Here is a 16,046-nt window from a genome sequence, read left to right on the forward strand (position 1 = left end):
CAGCTAGTCCTTTGCATTTTTAGATGTTCAGTACAAATGAGAAAACTAAAGATGCTCAGGAAGGTTGTGAAGGAACAACTTGTTCTCATTCAACAGCTTGTAAGAAAGTAGTAAAGGAGATGTCTGAGCAGGTATATTCCAACCTTGCTTAAAACAGACTTCTTTCCAGGTTAGGAGTGATGTTCCTCTTCATCTGTGCACCAACAGAAATAATAATAACAAGAGTCAGCAAAGGACCCGTTGTCTAAAGGCTGGGAACTGTACCTGAGCAGACTCTGAGTCCAGAGCTAGCGGCTCGTGCTGCTGTGAGAAAGACTGGGGCATCTGGGAGCAATGGTTATACAGATCTGCCCCTGAGATCTGTCCTCCTCAGCTTTCAGTAAAGGAAGACTAACAGCCTGTAGGACAGCTTGGTACCCAAAATCCAAGAGGTGTTTTCAGTCTTGTGTTTTTAACCAGATTATGACCAAGGGAAGCCCAGAGGAGCAGCGGGATTTCAGATCATTCCGCTGTCAGTTGGGTTAGATGTGTCCAAGGCTCTGAATATCAGATGCTGAATATCCAGTTCTGTCCTTTTCACAGGAGGACCTTGGCTTTAGGAATTCCATGCACATACTGGCAGTGCCCAAACAACCATGAAACAGAGATCCAGTTTGACTTAAGGCATAGGTGCTAAATGTTCTTGATAATGTTGCTCATGAGCACTTCTACTTGTTTTGGAAACAAACATCTTGGTTGCACTTATCCCAAGAATAGCAAATGTTCCTAAGCATTCAGCTCATGTGAAAACATAACTTTTTTTGTGCAAACCACGGCACAAATGAGTCAGCTATCATTAGAGACTGGTGTCTGACTCAGGGTCAGAATTTTGTTATCATCTCTAAAGATATGTGCCAAGGGTTTATAGGCATGAAATGCCCTTGCTTTGCTCAGGATTTATTGATAACTCCTCTAGCTGGGGATGACGTATAACCTCTTTGCTTGTAAAGCAGCATGTAACATCAGTCAAAAACATGTAGATTGATTGGTTAAAGCTTCTGAATTCTCCTGGAAACCGGAAAACATGCTGAGGCCAAGTTATGCAAGAAGTACATGTGAACTTCATGACATCGGTCATGGACATGCCTAATTGAATCTCTCGGGGTTTTGCTTTTCTTACTGTCTGTATGGATACAGTGATAAAGAGTAAGAATTGATTTATGAAGATGCTGATATTTAAAATGACTGACTGTCCATCAGTATTGATTCTGGAAATCAACTGTTGCTGGAATAAATCTGACAGAATAAAATGTCTAAGTGTATATCTATCCGTCACTACTCATTTGTCCTTTCTGGCCATTTTTATAAGTGTGCTATGGGCATCTAAAATGAAAAAGCATGTTAATAGTTCAGAGGTGAAGTAAAAGTTGATGAGTATAGGATGTGGTAAAAAAAAATCCAGTGGGCCACTTTTTGCTTGCCAAGTGATTTCAAAGAAGGTTTGTTGATATACCATCTGTTCACTGAGCACGGTAACTCTAACTCAAGTGTGAAAGGCCTTACTTATTAAACTTGAGGGAAGAACAGAAATACACACTTCAGCTACCAAATTTAAGTCCTTTTAAGACTTATGAAACAGCGTGTGGCTATTATATTCCCACAGAAAATCCATGATTTATGCTATGTGTGTCATGTAAGCAGAAGGTAAATTTCAGCATGGAACAACATTCAGACTGGAACTCTGGTTTATGCTGTCACCAGATTTGAGTTGAAGTGTTTGTTTCCCTTACTGCAGCCCTGGAATTGTTCTGCTGTTGTTTCTCTGGACACTCCCCACTTCAAGAACTCTTCGATGTCTCGGGGCTTCAATACTCTGTACTCTACCTGTATCACTCTGGTGCCCCTTTTCAAATTTTTAATGATGGAAGTGTTCACCTTTTGATATGTCAGTGGGATGCTCTGTCTGAGACTGCTCATGAGACCAAATGTGTACAAGTCTATAAGGCCAGACAACAGGCATCTATGGTCCTGAAGAAACTGGATAATGTGAATGCCAGGCCATGTTTCATATTTCAGAAGTCATGACTGTCAGGCAAAGATTCCAGTGACTCACTGAGAACAACTCTGTGGAGAAGGACATGGGAGTTCTGGTGGACAAAAAGCGTGACATGAGCCAGATGTGTTCTCTTGCAGCCTGGAAGGCCAACAGCATCCTGGGCTGCATCAAAGAGGGGAGGCCAGCAGGGAGAGGGAGGGAACTGGTACCCCTCTACTCTGTTCTTGTAAGTCCTCACCTGGAGTACTGCATTCATGCTTGAAGCCCCCAGCGCAAGAAGGATGTGGAGCTGTTGGAGTGAGTCCATAGAGAGCCATGAAGATGATCAGAGGGCTGGAGCATCACCTCTCCTGTGAAGACAGGTTGAGGGAGCTGGGCTTGTTCAGCCTGGAGAAGGGAAGGCTCTGGGGAAACCTCATTGTGACCTTCTTAATCCTTAAAAGGATTGTTTTGACCCAGAGCACTTGCCTGGCCCAGCTCCCAGCTCAGCCCCACATGTGCCTGGCACAGGGATGAGCGACTGTGCAGTGGGAATCTGAGGGTGTGTGAAGGCGAGGAGAAGAGAGAAGCAAGAGATTTTTGGGACAGGACTGACTTCTGTAGGTCTAAATGGAGACCAAGGTCAGGGCTGGCATCCCATGGGTGTTATTTATTCCTCAGAAGCTGTCTTCATGGGCTGCTGGTCTTTCCATATCTCTCCCTTTCCTTCCCATTCCCATTCTGCAGTTCAAAACCATTTTAGTGTGACATTTTTTTTTTTCTGCAGCTGCCATGTATGGCAAACCATGAAGTATACCAGACCTTATGAAAAGGGGAAAAGGAAAAATAAAGTGTTCTAAATTAGATTTCCAGCAGAAGGTGAAGGTGATACTGTTGAACTAGTGAAGACCTGGCGTCGTTTTGATTTGGCAGGCCCTATATTAGGAAAGCCTTCTGCCTTCAGCTGTTACAGCAGGGCAGCAGCAGGTCTGGGAGGTGCAAATTACAACAGGCACCAAGCAGGCAGATATTGTCTGTACTGTCTCCACTGGTCTGATGTGGCTGGTACTGATGTATGCAAAACTTTTATAAACCTGAAGAAGTTTTGGCCATGCAGCTGCTTGTACTGCTTGGACAAGCAGTGAACTGTCTGGAACAGATCTTCAGATACTGCCCTGTTGGACGGGAGTCCTGTGGTAGCAAGAAATGGTGAGGCTGTGCTGTAACACAGCACTTTCCTGCATGGCGGCCCAAAGGCAAGGCTGAGCGTGTCGGGAGGAGCAGTGAGAGCTGGTGTACAGGCCTTTTAAAAACATTTCTCATTAAGAAAAAATGTTTTCTCACATCCTAGCTATAGTAAAATGCAGACTTGGCAGAATTAGTTTTGTATCTTGGTACCAGTATGTAAAGTTACAGGTTTGGTTCAGCAACGTCTTGATGAAATTTTATGCCTTGAGGGTTTTGTCACTATTTTTGTTTTGCTTTTAAACCGAGGGTGTTAAATGAGATGAGCGGAATGGTGCTTTCCTGTGCTGAAGTACTTGGAAGGTTCATTTCTTTTATTCATATTCCCCTTTATAGTCATGGGCCATAAAATAACTTCTGTAGTGAACTTTATTAAAAGGAGAAGGGCTCTTGGAATTGGTCTTGCTTTCCTGTTAACTGTTAGTTGCTTCACATCTTGAAGTCACAAATTAAATGCAGTACTTGAAGCCACCCAATATTGATATAAATAATGTGGGCAAAGATACTGTTTTACTTCTTACAAAGCCAAAAATACACATCAGTTTTGAAGGTTAAAACATCTCTTATGTGTTGCCAGTTTCAGTGGCTATAAAAACTTCTGCATAAGTTCTCATCAATCTTAAGTTCTCCAGACTCCCAAGGCAGCCATCCAAAACCCAGCATATCCAGTGATCATTCTAGTCAGGTACGTCTAAACAAGGAAGGCTGCTGCAGATCTGTATGAGCAAAAACCTCTTCCTTCTACCCCATACAGGCTCTTGTTTGCCACTCAGCAACTCGTAACAAGATACATTTTCACCTCAGAATGACTTGATTCTCATCCCTGTATTTTTTGGCACTTTGGAAGGGGCATCTGTCATTTCCTCCAGCAGCCTGCAAGCCTGAGCTTGTTTTCACAGTCATCTGGTAGGAACTCCCAGCAGGAGCAGTGCGTCACCTTCTGTCAAAGTGGCGGCAAGGTGGGAAGAAAAGAGAGACAAAGAAAGGATAATCAATTAATGAGGCAAAAGGTTAGAGGCATGTGGCAACAGGTATCCTAAAATGAGCAGATTTACGTTAATCGTCACACCTGAAAATCACAGGAAGTGATTTTACAAAAAAAATAGGAGTTTTCTCGTGCTCTTCTGGCTCGTCACAATATTGTTCAGTATTATTGAGTTAGAAAAGCTACTAATAACATGGTAAGTGCTATGTTAAAGGTATATGGAGGTCTGGGAGTGAGTAAGGAACCTGATTGCCCAACCAGGAAGCAAACTCGTGTATTTGTTTTTGATTTCCAGTAGTCACATAGCTTCCCTAAGCCCTTGGGTGTGTTGTTAGCACACACGGTCAGCCACCTGTGGGACAAGGTGGGGGGAAATAGTGAATAGGGGGTGGAGAGGCAACACACCAGAGAGAAAACAGTGACATGGGAGACTGTGACAGTCATTTAACTGAACAAATTCTAAAGCCCAGAAAACAACTTGTGCCTCTGTATGGTTCTGTCATGGTTTAATAATTTTGTAATTTTGCTGATAGCAAAATCATGACAGGGTCTCATCTTCTAAAGAGTCTGCCAGCATACCTGTCTGCAAGGCCATCTTTTTCATCTTTCCACAATAGGTTAGATTCCCATTTCTAGAGTTAACATTTCTGTTCCAACATGAGGAAAATGATGCTGTGCAGCAGTAACTGTTTATTATGAAGAATTGGTCCCAGAGCCACAAGAAAGGTAGTGTGGGAAACAGATAATCATTGACCGTGAGCTCGTGGCTGTCACTACTGTTGTTCAGACAGAAGGACAGAGAGAGTCTAATAGCAGATACAAAGAGCCTGAGGAGGGTGCAGATGATGTCAAAAGTCAAAATATCTTGGTACAGGCTCTGGATGGGCTGATTAGTTGACAGCTGACAAGAGAGATTATGCTGAGATATTGGACTTCCATGGAAAGGAAACTTTTCTCCTCAAGGATCCTAAAGACCCATGTAGCTGTCAGCCTGCTGCTTGGACAGCCTGCTGTCTCTGCCTTCTCCCAGCTGATTCCCTCTGCCATTAAGGGATATCATGGATACCATGTCACCTCCTGTTCTTCTGTGCCAAGAAGTAGCCGCTGTGGGCACCATACTAGAAGTGGCAGCTCTGAAAACTTAAGAACAGAATATGAATGCCTTCCATGTGGCTTTAAGCAGAAAGCCTACCTGAAGATGGGACAAGGATTCACAAAGCCTACTGCAGCCAGATGCCCCACAGTCTATGGAAGCTCAGAACCTGAGAAGGAGCTGGAGTGGCTTCAAGACCCTTCCTAGTGCCATCTGCAGCTCAGCATGGACAGCTAATTCCATTCAAGCATATAGTGAGTCCAGAAGGACACCGTGATGGGGAGGAAAGTGTTGGCAAAAGGAGCGGCAGGGAACAAAAAGCACAAAAAACCTGAAGCCCGCTGTGCTCTCTCAGGCCCAGGGGCTAAGATACAGGCCTTATCTCACACCATCCATGGAGTGGGCTGCTACTGCAGTAAACCCCGCAAATGTGGGCTCCCACGTACACTGTTACTCTCATTTAGCTCTCTGGTGAATAACTGATGGAAGTCAGTGGTTCTAATGAGGCTAAATCCTTACTTGATAGGCAGACACTCAACAGCTTCAGGATACCCAATTATTCCACGCTTTTCATCAGATTCCTTCTGAAATTGGAGTCACAGCCCTATGATCATCCTCTACTGGCCTGTAGGTAGTGATGATCTCATGTCCTTCCATGTATGGGCCCCTTTGGCTGAAACAGCTATTAGTATTTTAGTAGGCCCTTCTGCCCACAAAGCGGCATTTCCTGTGCTCCAAAAGCTGTGCTTTTCTGTGATATGAAACAAACTTCCAACCAAATTAAGAAACGCAAAAAGACTTCATTTTGTGATAGATCATTTCATTCTTACTTTTTGTAATTATGTGCCTATTAATCTGATATTTTTATTTCATATTTTTTCCTACACTGCAATATATGGGGATCATTTGTTTGGTTATTGTAGTTGAAACCTGATGAAATGGCGCAGGTCTATCAGATAGGCCCTGGAGTCAAGGAATTTACTGGGTAAAGGCACCTTTGTGCTGCTATACGTAAAAACATTGAACAGCTGATCTGGTAAAACATACACTGACTTCAAGGGAAGTGATATAGAATAGTTCAGAGCCTCAAGAATGGCCAGACATGAATTATGCCTATATATGTCTACATTACTATTTTATTGAGCAAGATAAGGATAAAAGGAAGAAAATCAATCTTATTCAAGCAACCTACAACTACCAAATACATCTTCAGCTGCATTAGGCAAATGTTTTCATCCATTTATGTGAACAAATACTTTGGTTCAATCATAAACAAAATAAAAATGTGTTTTTATCTGTGGTCAATTTGAGTGGTGTTGCAGACATAATGGAACAAAAAGGCACAATAGCCTAAGGATACACATTTTGTCTGAGGAGCCAGCAATTTCTTTCCTTTGTGCTTGAGTGAATGTTTGTTTGGGGGAGAAAATGTTCTTTTACCTGGTAACAAAATATTTCTCAATATCTTGGCTTTGATTTCAACACTGAACATATATATACTGGAAGAATTCAGTTAAAATAACTGTTCTGGGAACATAAATAGAATCTACCCTCTGAACATGTAGTAAAACAAAATGTGAAAATCTAAATTTGAAGTAAGGTTTCATGTAGCTGGGGAGATTTCTACCAAGAAAAGTTTAACAGAAAGCCTGAATCTGGACGTTTAAAAAACCATTTCATGTAACTCTACTCCAGTTGGGGAATTTTAATTTATTTCTAGAGGGAGCTGTGCTATATAATTCCACAGTTTGCTAAGATTCTGCTTCTCATTGAAGAACACTCACTGAACCAAAGAAATCTAGGCTTGACTCAAACTAATTAAGCTTGTGAGGATTTACAAACAGAAGTCAAAATCTTGCCAGCAAAATATTCATTGGGAAACTGCATAGAATCTCAAACCTTTTTCTGTAAATTGAACAGCTTTCATTGGAGCTCTAGCTAGGAGTACGAGGCTTAGGGGATATCTTTGATTTAAAGAGGGATTTTCAGAGCACAAAATGGAAACAAAATGCTGAGGGACCAAAAATATTTTATAAACTCTTCCTGATAGGCTGTGCAGAACGTCTGAATAGCTAAACAGATGATCAGTCTCCAGATAGAAAGCTGATTTGCCATAACCTGGCCTGCGCATGCGCTCCTAACTTGGTGCAGCAGCAGAACAAAATATGCTAAGCTAAATTAAATATATAAGTTCTATTCCTCCATTACGGTGAGTCAGAAGCATGCAGATGGTTGGTTAAAATTCTTCAGATGATGAGTCAGCTTCTCAGACTTTGTCATTTGCACTAAACCTGATTGTCTGTGGTAGTCTGACTGCCATTACTAAAACATGAAAAAAACCAACAGATTTAATCTTTCACTCTCTTAGCAGTATTGGACCTGACACCACACACATATGGCACCTGGGTGCAGCACAGTCCAGAGTCTGTGTTCTCCAGAGTCTGCATATAGCTCCATACTTTCCCTTCCTGTGTTCTTTCTGGAAGGTGAAATCTTGAGTGAGGTGGGAGGTTTTCAGTCTGGCACATTCATGTATTTTTATATCGACACTGAGTCAGCCCGAACACTCATGAGCACAGTAAGGGATTAGAGACCCATCCATTTTAATGGGCGTGTGCTGATGAATGTCGTGCAGACTTGGAGACAAGAGCCAGTTCCATAAATGCAAGCATGGCCAGTCTGTCACTTACAGGATTTAGGCTCTTTGAGGTAAATCTGATTTGTTTTGTAACTGTGCTTGTTCTGGATAATGTTAGGGAAAACTTTACTTAATAGAAGCCCAACTGGCCCTGTATAGTGAGCTGGTCAAGTTGGCTTTCTGATCCACATACTGTAAAACAAGATTATTACTTACACTTGTACTGAACGTTTCCAGTTTGCTCCACCTCTCGTGAAGCATGCTGCACAACTGACTGGTAAGAGACGCTCAGAGAATGATAGAGAACAATTCTCCAGAGAGTGAGCTCACTCCTGTCCAGGAGAAGTCCTACAGGAGATAATTTTCTGACAGTGATAAGCAGAAGGGAAGAGGTAAATGCATAGAGCTAGGCAGCCTGATTGAGCTGCTTGAACAGAAGTGCCCATTGGACTCAGAGATCCAGTGAAATGTGAATGGTACCTAAGAGATGTGCCAAATATGATATAGGGCCTCTGATGGTCTTGCACCCTTGTGGAAGGGTTGCTGGAAGTATTTGAAGACACTTTAGAACACTAGATGCCATTCACTGGTGTGTGACATGAAGAACTCCTCCATTTTCCAGTTAGAAAAGTTTTGCTGCTTTGGGAGAGAGCAGGAAATACCCAGACCAGATTTGTCCAGAGCTGGTAGGGAAAGAATTGGAGGTGAAAAGCCTAAAACAAAGATGGCTGATTTTTTGATGGGGAATGGGAAGAGAGGTTTCAGACAGAGTTATAGATCTAGACTGGCAGAAAAACATTTGCATTATTTTCTTCAGCATTTGCCTTGATTAAGCTGGGAGCTACACAGTGGAGAACTCAACTTTGCATTAAATGCTGTATTTTTCAGTAAAACCACTACAATTGCTGTCTGTCTGGCCTGTTGTAGATGAGCCACAGTCTTACTGACAGGCACCATGGACAAGTAGAAGATGGCCCTGCCATGGTGCCTTAATGTCCTTCCCATACACCACTGGGAATCCCAGTCAGCTCTGAGGAGCAGCATTGCCTTGGCACCCCAGCTAAGACTTTATGAACTACATGACTCTTGAGAACAAATCTACTCTGCAAACATCTTGCTTTCCCCTTAGCAAAGTCTTCTTCCAGATTTATATGTTGCTACGTATGCACCTGTTCTGTTGTTAGTTATACCTACACTCAGACAGATTGCTGTAAATTTAGATTTAAAAGGCTAGATGATCTCATTCTGACAATATTTCTTAACCGGGCTTTATTGCCATCTCCTGTCTCCATCACAAAGAAGCAATAGGCTACAAGCGATTTTTCTTACTTCAGATAGTCTATGAAGGGCATATGTTAGAATATGCTTTCAGTTGTTGCTGTTGGGTATCCTGCCTTACAAAACTCAGATATTTAAATAACTTTATAAAACATGGTATTCTAAGACTCATGAAAAGATTATTAAAAATGAATTGTATTTAATATATTGTTTATATATTTATATACACACTTAAATCACTAGTGCCTTTTTCCTTCACCAAACCTTGTATCAAATCATACGTTTCTACTGCACTTTTCAACACTTACCTACATATAGGTGATCTCTGTAAGGTGTTAATTGCCCTCAGCACTGATTTATTTCCTAGTTAATAGCCGTTACTACTGATACTCCAGTCATACACCTGCTTGGGTGCTTGGGTTCATACTGAAGTCACTGGCAGAGTTTTAATTGGAATTGTATCAAAACTTCAATTTTATAGATTCCTTTGGGCACTGAAGCTTTTCAGTGTCAGACAAAAGGTACACAAAGGTCTTATAAAACTGAGTTGCTATTGGTGAATAATGCTGCATGATTGCTGGCTAATTACCAATCACTATTCTGTTAGTTTCAGCAGCCAGTGGCATATTATTAATCCTGCTTTGAATGATTAAATCTTAAGGTGATTCTCTTTGAAGACTTCTCATTCATTGCACAATAAGCTCTATTTTCCATGTTCTACATGAGCTATTTTTTATTGTGTGAAGTACTGAAAAAATGACTATCTTCTTAAATACTTCAGAATAGGATATTTTCAGTAAGACACAGCATTTTATCTTATGAAAACAAAAATCCAACACCTCTAATCCTTTGCTAAGATGCAGCTGTTCACTCATTCCCTTTTTTTTCCTTTCCATTCAGTATTTTTGAGGGAGATGGGAAGAGATTTTGTTTTTTTGCTGTTGAAAAGAGCTATAAAATGGTGAGCAGCACTTGACAGAATCATCTCAGTCAACACGTAACTGAGCCTGTGTATAGGAACCAAAAAAGACAGAATAGATGTCTGCAAGGAAGTTTAAAGTAGACATAATGTGGAATAGTGTGAGATACTCGCCTCTGCTTAGTTTTTAACATAAATCATTCCACAGAGGTCAACTTGGAAGAATACTATATGATTAACAGCAGAAACAGCAGTGAGCAGAGCTTGACAAGCCCTGCGGAAAGGGATCCTTAAGGCAGTCTGAATGAGCAGATGGTTACTTCTGGAATAAGAGAGGAAGCAAACTTTATGAGCCTAGTGAATGACAGAGACGAGGATGGAGGTGGAGATGATATGACATGTTTGGAAGCTGCTACTGGATCATGCATGGCAGAATTTTAAGCTTCAAAACCTCACTTTCACAATAGCATTTTGTAGCTAATCACACATCTGTAGCTCCATGTTATTAAGTAGACAGACAGCAGGTAGCATTTATACACAATATATTTTTCATATTCTTCATTTTCCATGAAATGCTTTCTGAAACTTATTCTTACATATAGTAGATCACTTGCTAACAAAAATGGGAAAAAAAAAAAAAAGAAAAAGAAAAAGGTTTCATCTACTCTCAATCTCTTTCAAGTTCAGAGCTGTAAGAACAGGGAGCCAAATACATTGCAAAGCCAGGCTGTCTGCCATTTTTTGAGACAGGGAAACTTGAGTTTTCTAGCATCACTTGAAATTACCAGTGGGATAAACTGGTCCCTGAAGTAGGTTGACATTATCCATCAAGCATGTAGCAAGACAACAACATGTTGTCAAAAGGAAGGAAGGTGGGGTGTTTTTTTTGTTGTTGTTGTTAAAAATAATTAACAAACAAAACTAACAGAAAACGGGGCTGTGGATATAGCAAAAAAATGTGTTTGCATGAAGGAATCAAACATCTCTATATGATATAGTAGAAGTCTGTAGTAGAATTTAATACAGAAAGTTATCAAATATATGTGGTAGTTCCATTTGTTGATCATACTTCTGCTTGTTTTTGGCAATTCACTGTGAGAAAAGGAGTGAGGATCCAGCTGGAAAAGGTGCCATAACCATTATTCTACTCAAACTGCAGAAGGTGATTGGCAATATTTAGAAAAAATGCTTGTTTTGGGGAGTGAAATAAGTTTTCAGTTGGCTTTTGTATACAGAAAGATAAATTACCTGTGATTTGGATTCATTAAATTAAATGTTCATGTTACCCACACTTCATGTAAAGACGTATAAATACCATTCCTGGTAGTCTACTTTTTCTGGTTGTTTGCAGTTTTTAACTTATATTTTCAAACACTGTTCATAAAGTCCTTTTCTGTGTACTGTACAGATTTTATTCAGATTGCCTTCCTTGCTCAAGACTTTATAGCCAGCCTTAAAGTTTCAAACAGTGGTAGTGGAGCCAGGATAGTGTCATGTGATTCATTGCCGCTCCAAGTCCTAGTGCTTATCTTCATCACAAGGATTGTAACAGGCACATATATTATCACTGGAACAGTCTTCTCTCTGTTTTTGAAGAATAGTTAGTTCTGGTACCCATGTGATAGAAAACAGCTGTAATGTAAATTCTATTCTCATAGTTAGACCTACACCACAATTGTTCTTACCCGATGCCCTCAGCAACGTGATTTGAGACTTGTGACGTAACCTTTTCCACTCACCAGAAAACCTTTCCCTCTGACACTGCATACACAAATTAGCAATCAAGAAGACTGGATATGTAAGTTCACACAATTACTGCGATGCTCTGATCTTCATTTTGAATTGACATTACATGTTGTATTCACGACTCTGGGCTGCTGAATCTGTTTCAAAGGGTTCTTTGGTTTACAGAAAGACCCACGTATAACTGTGTTGTGCTGATAGTGGATGTGAGTGATGGAAAAATATAAGGAAAGTTTCAAATGGCAGTGACTTTTCGTTTTTGTTGTCCTGTGGTGCTTTTCATCATTCTTACATCTCTGTTCAAACCGTAAAAGTTGTTGTGCATATCTATGCTGTATTATTCTTCATATTATGACCAGGCAAAATTCCTTCACTGCATCTTCAGGTACTGCATTTCACTCAGTGTTGCCATCTGCACTAGCAAATTATTTGTTGAAAAAGAGTCAGAATGGGTAATGAAATTGCTAAAGAACTAGTGAGGTTCTAGGTTACCAGTCACTTTCAGTTAGCAATTAACAAATATAATCAACTTCCGTGCTGCTTTTAATCTATATGGAGGACAGTTGAAGTTGTCTGTTCCCCAGGATGCTGCCAGAAGAGAGGACAGTTATGGTCCAGCACTTTCAATGGGGGAGCACCTACCTCTTGCACAATGGGCTTTTAAAAATTAGCTTTTGGTGCTATCTGTATCGTAGTGATATTGTTCTGGTATTCTGACCAGGTGAGTGACAGGCAGCTCCCAAGATCACTGATACACCCAAGGTGTAAGGGGTTGTTAGTGGAAGATGCTAAGTAATTATGAAGGGAGACATCAGAATGATGTGTAAGGGTTTCTTGCAAGATTTGCTTGTCCCAGGCAAAACTTCATCAACAGCTTGCTTAATTTCTGCTATATTAAGAACAGGAACAGGTGACATAGCCATGCTCACGTCTCTTAATCACGTTAGTGCTGAGTCTCTGGGCTGGATCCTCAGGAACTATGTCATTCTTTTATTGTGTTTGTGCTAAAATTTCATTTACAACATGTGTTTATAAAAGCTGCTGGCATAAGCTTTTTGTTACTCACAGAGTTATGAATGTATTCTGTCTTTGCAGGAAAATGTAGAGAGCATTGCAGAGATCCAGTCCTCTGCTGAAGGTTTTTCTACTTACGAGTATCCTTGCTAATACACCAGTAAGCAACATGTACCCTAAGCTCACAAGGGAGTAGATATGGCAGTAGAGAACACGATCTGATGACTGAAGGCCTGGAATAGCCTTACTGAGTGCTATTTACTATTTTATGTTTATGTCCCATTTATGTTGCAGATCAGGGGGAAAAAAAAGCCACCCAAAAAACAGAAAAAGAACAAATGTGACTGATGTTACTGCCTTTGCTTGTTGTGAGAGAAAGCCATTGCCAGAGAGAGAGAGACTGACGTTAAGACAAAACATGAGCTAAAGCACACGTAATTGTTTCTGTGAGCTCTAAAAATCAATTTTTGAGCCTTGGCAATGTACAAGACATTAAAATTCTCACTAAGTCTCTAAACAAATTCACTGAAAAAATGTTATGTTATGAAACTGGAATTCATGAATACTTGCAAAAGCATATAGAAAAGAAACGGCAAATAGAAATTCAACTCCTAACATTTCTAAATGCCTGTGATGTTTTTAAATCACTTGTTTGACCTAGGAATCACACCACCGTTCTTGAAGTGGAACATTCAGCAAATTACTCATAGTGGGACTTTATAGCATTCAAATGAAAACCAGAAGCCACCTACATAAATATAAAGGGAGAGGTAAAAGCAGTATTTCTCACTGTTGTGCTTTTGAAAGTGTTGGTAAGTAGTACGTGATGTGGATTGACTGGATGTCGGCTTTCTTTTTTCAGTTCTTCCAGCTGTATGATCAAAGAGCTGTCAGTACAGTGCCTCTCTGCATGGAGGCAAGGGGCATACTGAGTATACATCAACACAGATACAAGAATCCAAAATGAAATGCTAAATAAATGGTCACTTGGTCTGCCAGATTGCAGCCAGCAGAGCTCAGTTATGGGATGAGATCTCTGAATGGTTACCTGAATCACAAGAAAAAGGCTCTGGCTAGTTCCATAATTCAAAGTTTGACCTTTAAGAAATTAATTGGTAAAGCATATCTTTTTACCAAGCCTCCACTTGCAGACACTTTGACTGCACAGGACTCTCCTAAGGTAACCTGTCAAGTTTATTCATCTCTCCAGACAAATCACCAGCCTATTGTGTCTGTGCTCACACGCAAAAGGCAATCTAATAGAAACGGGTGAAGCACAAAGTGAAAAAATTTATGAGTGCAGGGTAGGTCTCCCTGTCAAACAAGGGAGTGCAAATTTTTCTTTATTACTTGATTGAGTTTCAGGTGCATCATAATCATCACTGGGCTCAAAATCCAAGAGTCATGGATATTCCATTATTGCTGCTTTGGCTTCATTTATCCCTCTAGCATGATGTGCTTACCTCAGAAGATGAAGTTCAGGTTTCAGAATAAAAATTCTTTGCAATATTTTCATAACGGCATCAAGACCAGAGTCAGGGAAGTCATTTGTTGATGCCGCTGCTAACCCAAGTGAGCTACACAAGAGCACTCATTCTTATATGGACGGGGGAAAACAATTCCCTATCGATAGACAGAAGAAGCATTAGTTCCCAGTTCAATAAAATAGGAGGTTAACAAAGCAAGCAAAATAGGTGTGAGTCCACATTCTCCTTGCATTCCCATCCGAGCCTTGATATCTCCACTGAGGCCCACAGGGGTCAGTACTTCTCTGCTCTTGGTGTCTGAATCTGCGCATAAAGGCAGCATTGGAATGAGTGAGAGGAAAGAGAAGGAGCAGAGCTTTTTGTTTTAAGAAAATCATGGCAGCGGTGAATCAGCAGGATTCCAATAGTAAGTAAAATACCCAGATCACAGCTCTTTAATGGTCTACCTCCTTCCTCTCCACCCTATTGTTAGCTACTCATAGACTTTCCTGTCATTCTTCTTTTCAGGGTTAACTAGGATCAGATCGTAACAATTCCTTTTAAAACTTGCTTCTTTCATTGCAATGCTCTGCAATATTTTTTCCAGCCCCTGCTGACAGACAGAAGCCTTCCCATCCCTTTGCTGCCCAGCCTTGAAGAAACTCAAATAAATTTCCTCAGTGTGGTCTGTGCTTACAAAGATGCACTTACCTCCACTAAGACCTTGCCACTCAAACTCATCCCAAGGGTTTCAGGCTCTCAGGTGAAAGCCACACTTAAGACACAGCCCTTTTGTGCTCTTCCAGAGGTACCTTGAACATTCAGAGGGACTGGCTTTGGTGACAGCTGACTGACACTGTGGGCAGTGCCCCTTTGGAAATCCTCTCTGGGGTGCTGCTTATGGTGGAGGTATGCAGCACCAGGCCCAGCAGATCCTGAATTATTCTTTCACCTGGGAGAGAACTGTTACTGAACTGCAATGGCAAAGGTAGCTGCCATTTAGGAAGGGCTGCCTCAGTACACCCTGCTTTCTAATAACAGCAGTGATTGCAGCTGTAGGGCTGCCACACAAAGCAGCAGTCATGGATGTTTGCTGCTCCCATGGGTGCTGCTCCCATCTTTGTGTCTGGAAGGCTCCTTCCTTTACCCAGACCAAGAGACCTCAGTGCTGTAAGTTCTGGATGAAGGTGACAAACACTCAGGTTCATGCAGTCCCCATCACTGTTATGGTTAACAGAGGGCATTAATGCTTCTCATTCAGCTGGAAGGCAAAGCAGATGCAATAAGCATATTCATGGTGCACAAGGCTCTTGAGTTAGCCCATCCTGTGAGGGTGTGCTCCATTTTAATCATGCTTCTTGTTCTGCTGGGCTATGTAGCTGAAGTCAGGCTACAGCCTACTCTTGGCTTGAGCTGCCTTAATTCATTCTGCTGCTATTAAGTCACCAAGTAAGGATTCTTCTCAGAGTGTCACAGCACCCTGGTGCAGCATTGGACCAAATCAACTCCCTGCTCAAGAGAAATGAAGGAATGAATAAGTAAATTAATAAACATTAGGAAGGACTGGGAGGGAACTTTTGTTATATCCAACAGTCGCAGTGATGTAGCACAGAACTAATATCACTCACTGATGGAGAAATGAAGAACCTGG

Source organism: Coturnix japonica, chromosome 1 (genome assembly GCF_001577835.2).
Source record: "Coturnix japonica isolate 7356 chromosome 1, Coturnix japonica 2.1, whole genome shotgun sequence".
Lineage (NCBI taxonomy): Eukaryota > Metazoa > Chordata > Aves > Galliformes > Phasianidae > Coturnix > Coturnix japonica.